Below are 13405 nucleotides of genomic sequence, written 5' to 3'. Positions count from 1 at the left end.
TTCCTTTTTTCTAAGTAGCTGGTGAATGATTCTAATTCTTTATTACATTCATCAATCTTTTTAATGGCTTCTTCAATATTTCCCATTTTTTTGATCTTGTCTTCTAGGTCTTCTACTTCTGATCTTACTTCAGCTGCTAGTTCTTTGGCGGTCTCAACGATCAGCATCATCAGGTCCCTTGAACATCTACTGGCAATCCTGCTCCATTTATCTAGGAATGCTTTGTAGTGGACAAAGAGACCTGGGATGTTTCTAACTCGGAGTCCCATGGGAATAATACCTAATCTTAAATAAGCCAGCATGAATTCTCCATGCGCTTCAATTCTTTTTAGTTTCTTTTTCAATTCTACTAATTTCTTGGTGTCATCATTGTGTCTATTAGAGTTAGTGGAGGTAGTACCGAAAGAGGATGAAGTCCCTACAAGTGTTTCATATTCTTCATCCGTGAAACCAAAGGTTTTTTGGAGGGCCATATTTTGGAAAAAATTGGAAATCTGAGTGTGTTGATGAATAACTGGCAGAATAGATGCAAGGAAATGACAATAGGAAAACTAGATGTAATAATTACTATTTATAGAGCAGCCCTGCACAGACAAGCTGTGGGTCAGACGACGTATATTTAACAAGGACCCCCTGAGTATGATTCCTAGATCAGGGAAAGTAATATATTTGAAAGGCAACGACCTAGGCAATTAGTAGTTGGATAACAATAATAATAATAAGAATAAACAACTGGCTATGGCTTACTTAAGGAGTTGGATTATTTATTAAACAATAAACATAAAATAGCAAATCATTCGCATGACATCATCATAAAAGTTACTAATCATACATAACACATAGTTTATTAAGACAATTTCACAAACCAATAAAGGTACACATTAAAAGTTATAGTTATCTAAAATAGATAAGTGGCGAGAATGTGTCTCTACGCGCGTTTCGGCGGCCAGCGCCTTCTTCATGGAGTAGCCACACAATTTCTATAAAGTAAAAATACATAGGTTACATATTTATAAGATTAAAATAAAAAGCGACACAGTTATACAATTTTATAAAACAACCTAACATCAATTGTTATAATAAAGCAGCCAGTCAGTCCAGTTTCTGTTTTTTGAAAACATAATTTGTTTCCCATGGTCTTTCTTATCTTTGTCATTTCCTTACATGATCTGTCTGAATCCACAAACACAATGGTTTGCTTGGGGATTGAAAAAATATATGAGGGATTGTGGATGTAGCGGAAACTGTTTCTTAATGCATACATAGCGGTGGTTATAAATATACCAATCCTATATCATGGAGGTTTAGATAAAGGTAAGTTGATTCTTAATGACCACTAAGTATGGACCTAACCAGGAGATAAGGAGGACGGTTTTCAAACGTTAGCTATCAAGGAAGTATGATTTATAGTTGGATAGCGGATAAGGTCAATATTTTGGTTTCTTTAGAAAAATAGAGAATGCAGTCTTTCAATTTTTCTTTTTTGGTTGTCTAATGATTGTTACTCTCTTGATGGTGTATTTCTAAGATACTTACTCTCAAGGTCTATTTTATAGCACCGTTTAGGTTGATTTTTCTGTTTCTTTTGTGCTTCTTTTGTAAATAAGTCTGAAGCTTAGGTGAAAAGAGAATATAATTATTTCTAGCTTTTATTAATAATTTTAACAATTAAATACATATATTTACATTTATTTCTATACCTGGTTACTAGGAGGATGAATCATTAATTCCCGCCGACCGGAACCCTTGGTGTGGTGAAGTGCTGGATAGGAATCAAATAGTCGAGTTCTTCACAACTGATTTCTAGGCATCTAATTAGTCAGGGGAGTATAAAACCAGAAGATATATATCTCCGCTTATCTTATACATAGTGATTTCAGTTAGGCGCGGTATTTTTATAGGATAGCAGAATTACACTCTACTGGTCGTATTGACTAGACTGGATATGTTCTTACCTATGGATTCAATATTATTGTTTTCAATTTCTTGGTCCCAACTTGTGATCTTTTGATGTGATCTTTTATAAGTTGAGGTCTTTTGCGTTGCTTCTAGGTGATCCATAGAGGGAAGAAGAGGAACGCACAGGGTTAAATCTAAACATTATAGTTTCTCCTATAGCGAGTTTAAGTTAGAGGCCAAGAAAACTCTTTAAATTCTTCTGCTCTTACCTAGGGAAGCTGGGTCTTATGTTCCGGTTGGTTTTCAAGTAATGTTTTTCAAAGGGGTAGGTAATGTTAAAAGATCTCCCTGCCTGTGGATGCAAAAGGGGACGATTATTAGGCTCTGTTAAAATAACATGAGGAAAGGAGTTTAAATCTAGGTATGGGGCAGTTTGTTCAATCCATTGTCTTACCTCAGGATAATGGGCAGAGCTCAGTACGTCCGGCGGCGGGATGGTCCGTCTAGTGATTCAAGAGCGCGCGAAATGCGGGAAACGATAATTAATGGCACGTTGGAGGATCGCGTTTATATGTTGATCTTAATTGGTAAGAATTACCCACACCTGTTTTATCGCCCAATTAGTATGCCTGGTATGACATTACCGGCACAGGCTTGTCAGATGTAAACACGCAATGGCGGCGTGATTCAGAATGCCTCACTGATTGGTTATGGAACGCTCGCGTCATTGTAGTTCGCGAGTGAAGACAGACTTCGTTTTGTAGTTTAATATGACAGATTCTTTTTGGGTTGTCATCGTGTGTGTTTACATGTTAGAGACCAGGCATTTTATATTGTATAAGTATTGTCGCGCTCGAGTAGCTAATATTCCCAAGTGAAGAAAGATTAATTCTTCTAATTTTAATTAGAGGAATCTATTTATTCTTTCAAAAAAATAAAATAAGGTAAAGGAAATCAGGCTTTTTTAATATCTCAGCCTATGAAATATATAGAGAGTTTGGAAAAGTTCCAATACCATAGTTTATAATTAATTTGTCTTTGTGTTTATTAAACACTTCTATTCTATGCGTTCATCGCTGATGAAAAACTCTTTATTAGAGATATATAAATTTTTCTTACTGGATTAAAATTAATAATTCATAGGTAGCTTATTTATTTCGTTCCCGGGTCTTGTATTATAGCCATTGAATGGCAATGGGCCTCAGAAGAACCATGTATATATTTTTATTTAGTCAGACAGGCCATAACTACTTTTTTTACACAGAAAATTATATCGCATTTTTGTTATTTTGGAATATTGTCATATACCTATGGTTGCTTTCTTTATAGTTATTAGAGGCATTGCTATTCTGGTACAACCTGATTATAATCATAAATAACTTGAATGTATGTATCTTCCTTAATTAAATAAATACCTAAGTTTTGTTTCAGTAAGGGGGGATTTATCAGCAGATTGTATGTTCATATGGAACTTCATTATCAACAGATTGCGTGTTCCCACGGAATTTCATTATTCAATCCCTGGCGAAAGGTGTTAAAAATAAAAATCCAAAAGACTTCCCTTTTCTTTCGGATAGCTGTACCACCTTTGGAGTCTGGTGTATGGATTTTTTCCAGAATTCTCCATTTAAAGTCATCAGCACAATGGTCTTTCTCTAAAAAATGCTTCACCATTGGGCAAGCAATCTTTTTGGTTCTTATGGCTGAGCGGTGTTCGCTCAGGCGTGTTTGGACCATACGTGAGGTTTCCCCCACGTATCCTAAGAGGCAAGGACACTGTATAAAATAAACCACATTGGTTGATTTACAGTTCCACATTTCCTTTGCTTTTGTTTTATGTTCGTTATGTTCAAATTCTTCGCCCCGTAAAATATTTCCACATGAAATACATGAGGAACAGGGAAAAGTCCCTTTTAGTGGATGGTTTGTTAGGATTGATCTTTGACTCAAGTTTTCATCTCTAATAGTGTCTTTAAAGCGGGAATGAACAATGAATTCTTTTATATTTTTATTTCTCTTGTGAGCAAAGAGTGGTTTCATTAATTTTTGTTCATTGGAGCTGTTGCTATTGAGTATATACCAATTTGAGTTTATAACTTGTTTTACTTTTTCATTTATTGTGGAGTGTTTTGTTATGCAGACTATTTGTTCATTGGGTTTTGGTGATTTAGTTCTCAGAAGACAGTCCCGATCGTAGTATCGTGCTCGTTTGTAGGACTCTCTCACAAGACGGTGGGGATATCCTCTATCAAGGAATTTAGTTCTCATTATAGCAGCTTGCCTGTCAAAATCATTGAGGGTTGTGCAGTTACGCCTAACGCGTAAGAACTGGGAAAAGGGGATGCTATTTTTTTGTGCCCTTGGGTGGAAACTGCGATAGTCTAGTAGTGTGTTCCTTGCTGTAGGTTTTATGTGGAGGTCTACTTTTAAAGTGCCAGCATCATTCATGATTTCGATATCTAGAAATTCTACTTTTTCATTACTTATGTGTGAAGTAAAGTGGAGATTAGGGTTGGCTGCATTTATCCATTGGAGGAATTCCTCCAGGGTTTCTCTCCCATCGGTCCAGACAAAAAAGATGTCATCAATGTATCTGGACCAATGGGAGATAGACTCAAAAAAGGGGGCAATCTCATTTTGGATAAATTCTTTCTCAAATGCTGCCATAAAGATATTAGCTATTGATGGGGCTACTGAAGCACCCATGCTTACTCCTTTGATCTGGCGATAAATGTGCGTCCCGAATTCAAATATATTTTCTGTCAATACGATTTCTAGACAGGCAAGTAGGAATTCTTTAGGGCATGGAATGTTATGTAGATCAATAAACCAACTAGTGGTTCTCATAGCGTCAGTCAAAGGGATATTACTGTAAAGGGACTCTACGTCCATTGTAACTAGCAACTCATTATTACAATTGAATGAAATTCCCTCAATTTTCTGTATCATATTGCCTGTATCGCGTATGTATGAGTCAATTTTAGGGATAAAAGGGCGTAGGTAATTGTCCACGTATTTTGAGAGTGGTTCAGTAGCAGTACCAATGGTGGAGACAATCGGACGATAAGGAGGTTTTGTGGCATGCTTATGTATTTTAGGGAGACCATAAATACAAGCAGTTTTTCCCTGATTATGGTTAAGGAAGTCAAATTCTTTGACTGTAATAAACCCGTCTTCTAAGGCATTTTGGGTTAGAGACAGAATTTTCTTAGAGAGATTTGTCATAGAATATGATCTCAAGGGGACATAAAACGTAGAGTCGTCTAACATTTTGAGCATATTGGTTTCATAATCGACAGTGTCGATAATCACTATTCCACCTCCTTTATCGCATCCCTTAATAGTTAGATTTTTGTTGGTTGACAGGGATTTTAGGGCTAGGTGTTCTTCCTTTTCTAGGTTGTAAATTGGTTTCGGGATAAACCTTAGGGCTTGATCTAGTTTTTTTAGAACTACTAGCTCAAAAGTGGCTACTTCAGGCCCTAGTTGTTCAAGGCCTGGACTGAAAGTCGATGGAAGACATAGAGGTTTTATAGAGGGGTGTTCTTCATCTGATCTAGTATTCAGAGCAAAGAACTTTTTTAATCTAATTTTGCGGAAGAAGGAGATTATATCACAATATAACTCAAATAGATTGACTGTGGAATGTGGGACGTAGGATAAGCCTTTAGATAGTAGGTTGTTGCTATGGTCATCTAATTCTGAATTTGTTAAATTAAATATTGGGATCACATTCCTTGTTTCCAATACTGTCTGCTTCTGGTCTCGCGGACAAATTGGGGCTCTTCCTGTTGGTGATGGTGCTGGGGCTGGTAATTCCCTCTCGGTTGGCCCTGGAAGTGAACTCGGGGGCGTCCCCGAGCACCCCCTCGGTTCCCTAAAAAAGGCTGCCTACGGTTTCCTCTGTTGGGCGCTTGATTGTAAGTGGGATCTTGATCATAATAACCCTCATTGGTTTCATTTTCAGAGTCAGAGGTCTCTGAGAATGTGTTAACGCGTTGTTTTTGTTGCTGTTGATCTATAGTTTCAGCAGTGTAGTGATTCTGTTGATAAAAATCTGCTCTCAGGTAAGGGTAGGTATTCTCAATGGTGGCAAACCTTTTATCTTTCAATAACTTGTCGTTTTTCCTTTTTTCTAAGTAGCTGGTGAATGATTCTAATTCTTTATTACATTCATCAATCTTTTTAATGGCTTCTTCAATATTTCCCATTTTTTTGATCTTGTCTTCTAGGTCTTCTACTTCTGATCTTACTTCAGCTGCTAGTTCTTTGGCGGTCTCAACGATCAGCATCATCAGGTCCCTTGAACATCTACTGGCAATCCTGCTCCATTTATCTAGGAATGCTTTGTAGTGGACAAAGAGACCTGGGATGTTTCTAACTCGGAGTCCCATGGGAATAATACCTAATCTTAAATAAGCCAGCATGAATTCTCCATGCGCTTCAATTCTTTTTAGTTTCTTTTTCAATTCTACTAATTTCTTGGTGTCATCATTGTGTCTATTAGAGTTAGTGGAGGTAGTACCGAAAGAGGATGAAGTCCCTACAAGTGTTTCATATTCTTCATCCGTGAAACCAAAGGTTTTTTGGAGGGCCATATTTTGGAAAAAATTGGAAATCTGAGTGTGTTGATGAATAACTGGCAGAATAGATGCAAGGAAATGACAATAGGAAAACTAGATGTAATAATTACTATTTATAGAGCAGCCCTGCACAGACAAGCTGTGGGTCAGACGACGTATATTTAACAAGGACCCCCTGAGTATGATTCCTAGATCAGGGAAAGTAATATATTTGAAAGGCAACGACCTAGGCAATTAGTAGTTGGATAACAATAATAATAATAAGAATAAACAACTGGCTATGGCTTACTTAAGGAGTTGGATTATTTATTAAACAATAAACATAAAATAGCAAATCATTCGCATTACATCATCATAAAAGTTACTAATCATACATAACACATAGTTTATTAAGACAATTTCACAAACCAATAAAGGTACACATTAAAAGTTATAGTTATCTAAAATAGATAAGTGGCGAGAATGTGTCTCTACGCGCGTTTCGGCGGCCAGCGCCTTCTTCATGGAGTAGCCACACAATTTCTATAAAGTAAAAATACATAGGTTACATATTTATAAGATTAAAATAAAAAGCGACACAGTTATACGGTTTCCTCTGTTGGGCGCTTGATTGTAAGTGGGATCTTGATCATAATAACCCTCATTGGTTTCATTTTCAGAGTCAGAGGTCTCTGAGAATGTGTTAACGCGTTGTTTTTGTTGCTGTTGATCTATAGTTTCAGCAGTGTAGTGATTCTGTTGATAAAAATCTGCTCTCAGGTAAGGGTAGGTATTCTCAATGGTGGCAAACCTTTTATCTTTCAATAACTTGTCGTTTTTCCTTTTTTCTAAGTAGCTGGTGAATGATTCTAATTCTTTATTACATTCATCAATCTTTTTAATGGCTTCTTCAATATTTCCCATTTTTTTGATCTTGTCTTCTAGGTCTTCTACTTCTGATCTTACTTCAGCTGCTAGTTCTTTGGCGGTCTCAACGATCAGCATCATCAGGTCCCTTGAACATCTACTGGCAATCCTGCTCCATTTATCTAGGAATGCTTTGTAGTGGACAAAGAGACCTGGGATGTTTCTAACTCGGAGTCCCATGGGAATAATACCTAATCTTAAATAAGCCAGCATGAATTCTCCATGCGCTTCAATTCTTTTTAGTTTCTTTTTCAATTCTACTAATTTCTTGGTGTCATCATTGTGTCTATTAGAGTTAGTGGAGGTAGTACCGAAAGAGGATGAAGTCCCTACAAGTGTTTCATATTCTTCATCCGTGAAACCAAAGGTTTTTTGGAGGGCCATATTTTGGAAAAAATTGGAAATCTGAGTGTGTTGATGAATAACTGGCAGAATAGATGCAAGGAAATGACAATAGGAAAACTAGATGTAATAATTACTATTTATAGAGCAGCCCTGCACAGACAAGCTGTGGGTCAGACGACGTATATTTAACAAGGACCCAAGCAAACCATTGTGTTTGTGGATTGTGGATATATTCTCTTTTCACCTAAGCTTCAGACTTATTTACAAAAGAAGCACAAAAGAAACAGAAAAATCAACCTAAACGGTGCTATAAAATAGACCTTGAGAGTAAGTATCTTAGAAATACACCATCAAGAGAGTAACAATCATTAGACAACCAAAAAAGAAAAATTGAAAGACTGCATTCTCTATTTTTCTAAAGAAACCAAAATATTGACCTTATCCGCTATCCAACTATAAATCATACTTCCTTGATAGCTAACGTTTGAAAACCGTCCTCCTTATCTCCTGGTTAGGTCCATACTTAGTGGTCATTAAGAATCAACTTACCTTTATCTAAACCTCCATGATATAGGATTGGTATATTTATAACCACCGCTATGTATGCATTAAGAAACAGTTTCCGCTACATCCACAATCCCTCATATATTTTTTCAATCCCCAAGCAAACCATTGTGTTTGTGGATTCAGACAGATCATGTAAGGAAATGACAAAGATAAGAAAGACCATGGGAAACAAATTATGTTTTCAAAAAACAGAAACTGGACTGACTGGCTGCTTTATTATAACAATTGATGTTAGGTTGTTTTATAAAATTGTATAACTGTGTCGCTTTTTATTTTAATCTTATAAATATGTAACCTATGTATTTTTACTTTATAGAAATTGTGTGGCTACTCCATGAAGAAGGCGCTGGCCGCCGAAACGCGCGTAGAGACACATTCTCGCCACTTATCTATTTTAGATAACTATAACTTTTAATGTGTACCTTTATTGGTTTGTGAAATTGTCTTAATAAACTATGTGTTATGTATGATTAGTAACTTTTATGATGATGTCATGCGAATGATTTGCTATTTTATGTTTATTGTTTAATAAATAATCCAACTCCTTAAGTAAGCCATAGCCAGTTGTTTATTCTTATTATTATTATTGTTATCCAACTACTAATTGCCTAGGTCGTTGCCTTTCAAATATAGGATTCCCTCAATTAACAATGATAAATACACAGTTAGATGAGTATTCTTTTAATAATATCCATCAACATGTCTGGGACTTGCTCTAGCAGACATACCCAGACATTGAAGCCCTTATGACAGAGAGCATAAAACCAACTGAAGACCTTGCAGAGTCCATCACCAGAATGATAGAAAGATGGGTAGAGAAAGTAGGATGTAACTGAGAAAATACTGTAGGGAATGCAGTACTATTTTATAATGTATGAAAATGAGGTCTGCCCACGGACCTACAAGCAAGCCTACATAGAGTAGTAGGATTAGAGGCTAAACCATGGCCAGAAATAGCTGCCCATATAATACACTATTTCAATCGAAAACTAGGAGAGGACAGAGCAGGCAGAAAGGGCCATAGCTAAATTGGTGCAACAGAAACGTAGAAAATCAAGTACAGATGGGGCACTTATGTAGTGTAGTTCCTATTATCCCAATAGGCTCTGCGCATTGGAATAATATCTTCAATAGTATAGACATAGGACAGAGGTTAACTAGGTCTTCTACTGACGATATTAGACTTAAGTTTTGTGTGCCAGCTAGCTCAGAGTTCACTAGAAACTTTCTCGAATAAGCGAGGAGGATTTTAACCTCCCTGGATAGACAAGAAGGGATTTAGTTTCTGACAACCATAGAACATGACAACTTTGCTCTCCCTGATCAAGAGTATATCTCTAGAGTCGTGTGAAAACAAAAGACAGCTATTTTACTCAGTCAATACGTGCATACTTAGTTTCACCAGATTTGCAGAGGAAAGGAGAGACGGGCGTTTTCAATAAAAGGTGTTATTTATTGATCAGTCTCTTTTCTCATACAAGAGAAATGAATCGCTACAATTGTAATACTTATAGTTAAGTAAAGTGCATACAGTAAAAGCAGGATTATAAAATAATACTGTAAAAGCATTGATATGGTTTCTTAGCCATATGTTACTTTAAAATGGATCCTGATGACGGCATTCGTGGAGACTTCATCACTACGATTGAAGGGTAGTGAAGTACAGGATGAAAGCAGCATCAACCAGGTACGGCCTTCTGTAAGCACTGCTGATCAAAACATCACTGAAAGCGAACATGCGCACGATTGCATGGTAGCGACATTTTCCAACTTGGTCAAACTTTCACCTGAAGCAGTAAACTGTTTTTTTGAAAGTCTGTCTGAAATTATGTTTTCACCAGAACAGAGAGAGTGACTTTAAGCAAACGTGCACACAGCGTTCCCTGAACTCTGAATTTGGCCTTCGGCTTTAAAAACAAAGCTACTGATAGTTTTTTTTCCTTCTTCCCCTGAAAACGAAAACTTTTTTCCCAAAATCCAAAATATTTACTTTTTGGCACTTATCTTCGGCTTAAAGTAGAACTATTCTTAGAGAACAGAGCTTCTATTTTTAGGAACTCTACAGACAATATTTTACCTCAGCCTCTAGCATATTTACAAGTAATTGTGTTTATATGTGATGGAGTGGTCTCGCACTTTTTTCTTCTGTATTAAGAGCCATTTCATGTGTTATTTTCGCAAATCATTCATGCTGAGATAAATTGTGCATCCGTGAAGTGAAGTCTCCACGAATGCCATCATCAGGATAGGTAGCCGCTGGGGACAGCACAATGCATGAGCCTTTACTGGACCCAACAAAGTATCTGCATCCAATGGTACTTCTGATTGTAGTGTAAGACATGTGTCCAACACGCATTCCTCGCCGCATAGCATGCATCTTAATACAGGTAAGACACAATTCTGCCATATGGGTCTGAACGAAAGAAACCAGGTCATATTCAGATCTCGTAGCCGGGCTAATCCAAGGACTTTAGTTATGCGGTCCCGATAGCGTATAGCTAGGATCGTTTCTTCCATTGTTGCTGGAGTCTTGTCTGTGACATGATTTGCCATTACGAAGTAGGAGTAGCAAAAATAGGATGCCTGCTACGAGTCCCAACAGGAGTGGAAGTCCGCCAAAGACAGAATGGACGAAATCGGGAAATATTCCCAGGACTGCTTTGAATGGAGTTAACAGCCCCGAAAAAACGGTCTTAAATACACTCGCGATACCATTTGTATCAGAAATATTTAAGATTTCGCTTAGCATTTTTGCGAAGTGTAGGGGGCAATTTGTTGATAACAATGCATGTATCTCTCCCCTTGCCCTTGCAACTTGGAGATCATAAGTTTCTTTTGATGACGTCAAGTGAACTGGCGTCTGTAGGAGCACAGTCTTCATTCTGCTTAAAGTATCAATTCGAATAGAAGAGATTTTCAAACTGGGCCAAATTTTTCCCTCCCTGCCTGGAGTGTCATTCGGGAACAATACTCGCTCACAGCAAGTGACCATGGAGCTCACGCTTACTAGATAAGGTTTTCCTGGCAGTAAGCCACAACATCTGTGATCTACAATTAGAATGTAACTCCCGTTAGAAAGTCTTCTAAAGAATGGTTCTATTTGAGTTGCAGGTGTGCCGAGCTGGTGACATGAAATGTTATTTGAAGTCCCCTCACAGGACCCATGTAAACTTATACCCTGACACAGAAGTATACCACTTAGTGATTTTTCACAATTGTTACCACTAAGAAATACACTCTGTCCTGTATTACTATAACATGTGTGTGTATAAGGCAAGTTCCATGTTGACTTAATGTATCCTTTACCCAACCTTTCATACTGGCCTGCCTGTATATATTTTTGGCAGTATCGAAATTGGAAAGTCGTTATCGGAATAGTTATGATTCCATGTATTATCCATTCAATGACAGGTCGTTCTGACATTGTCAATGGTAATCTCTCAAGTTTTTCAATGCTCAGAATTGTATACTCTGCTCCCTTTTGTGCCAAGCTGATTTGTGTATCAGTAAGGTTAAAGATACTGAATAATGACGTTGTGTTGATTAAACGCAAAGGCACGTAGCCTGAACGCAGATTTTGTAACGTCCAGCCAAGCTGTACAATAGAACGCAATTGGGACTGACCGTGTTGTAACATCAGTAAGTCTTGCTCTATTATATCGATTGCAGATGATACAATACTGTCCAGTGAATATATTCTGGAAGACAGAGTCATTAACCCATTGTCCACAACAGAAAGTGTTTTTTCCAAATTAACACGGTCAATTTCCCGTATTTTCTCTGCTGTTTCAATTTGAGTTACTTTCCAAGCTTTGTTGTAAGCTGCATATATAGAGGCCGCTATGAAACGTTTTTGACGCTGTTTGCGTGGTCCCATAATGAAATCACGCAAGTCAGCACCTTCTTTAAGTAAAGACAAATGTTGCTTAATTTCTGCCAGTGTGGATGTTCGTAGCCATTCGAGGCAGAGTTTTCCTACACTGTATGTAGTTACAACCCCTGGATGTTGTCGCTGGGAGTATCTAGGGTCTGGCCTTGTTAATGTGAACCCCTGTATTTTGTTCAGGAATCTATCTTGACAGTTATTTGTGTCTCTGGGCCAGATCAACCATTTTTTCCAATCAGGATGTGTTCTGTTTTGGTTTAAAATATGGGATACGTCTATCTCAACATCTGTAGTGCTATTACTGTCAGGTGTTGGTTTTGGAATAGACGGTTTGTTTAAGTCTTTAATTTTAGCTAGGCCAAGACAGGTTGTCTGTTGAATTGTGTCATTCAAGAATATAATTTGTTCTGGGATCATGCAGGCTCTAAACAATGATTCTATACCTTTGACCTGCCAATCTCTTGTACCCCAGATTGTTTTCGTTTCAATGTTATTGTTCCAGAAATCAAAACCGAATGTATTCATTCTGTCAAAAAATGTCTCTGAATAGATTAAATTTGTATTTGTAAGCATGGTTTTCATTCCTGTCTTATTTAACAATTTGAAATAAAACGTTTCTGTATTACTTGTGTTAAACCCTGAGAAATATGAACATTTTTCAAAAAATGTTTTCGAACTGCCTTTAGGTGGAGTTGCACAATGTTCCCATTGGTTATAATTAAAAACATTTCTAGGTTGAGCAGATTTATGCAAATAATGGTTACCATAGTGGTTGTAACAGTACATCTGGTCATAATTAGATTAACCCTGTAAATAATCATGTTCTGTAAATTTAGCTGACATCACTAGATCTGACATCATATCATTAATACTTTCAAAGTCCCAATCATCAGCGAATGTGCTTGATTTTACAAAGTCACTTAATGAAATCTTGAATTGATGAGGATACTTCAGGAGCTCGACAGGGCCATAGATTTCGTAATCAGTTTTGTCCCATGCTACCCCACTGGGTATAGGATTGGCTGTGAAGTTTACTGAAGAAAGTTCTCTTTTCTCGATGTGTGAAGACTTGTGTGGTTTCAGGACCAAGTTTATTTTCTGACTTGCTGTGTCCATTGTAACATATTTTCCCTCAATAAAATGTCCCAAGTATAATACCATGATGAGCCAAAGTATGAGGACAAATACACCTTGTGCCACCCAAAATTCAATCCATGGA

Source organism: Lissotriton helveticus, chromosome 5_1, assembly GCF_964261635.1.
Source record: "Lissotriton helveticus chromosome 5_1, aLisHel1.1, whole genome shotgun sequence".
Taxonomy (NCBI): Eukaryota; Metazoa; Chordata; class Amphibia; order Caudata; family Salamandridae; genus Lissotriton; species Lissotriton helveticus.
This window is presented reverse-complemented; position numbering follows the sequence as displayed.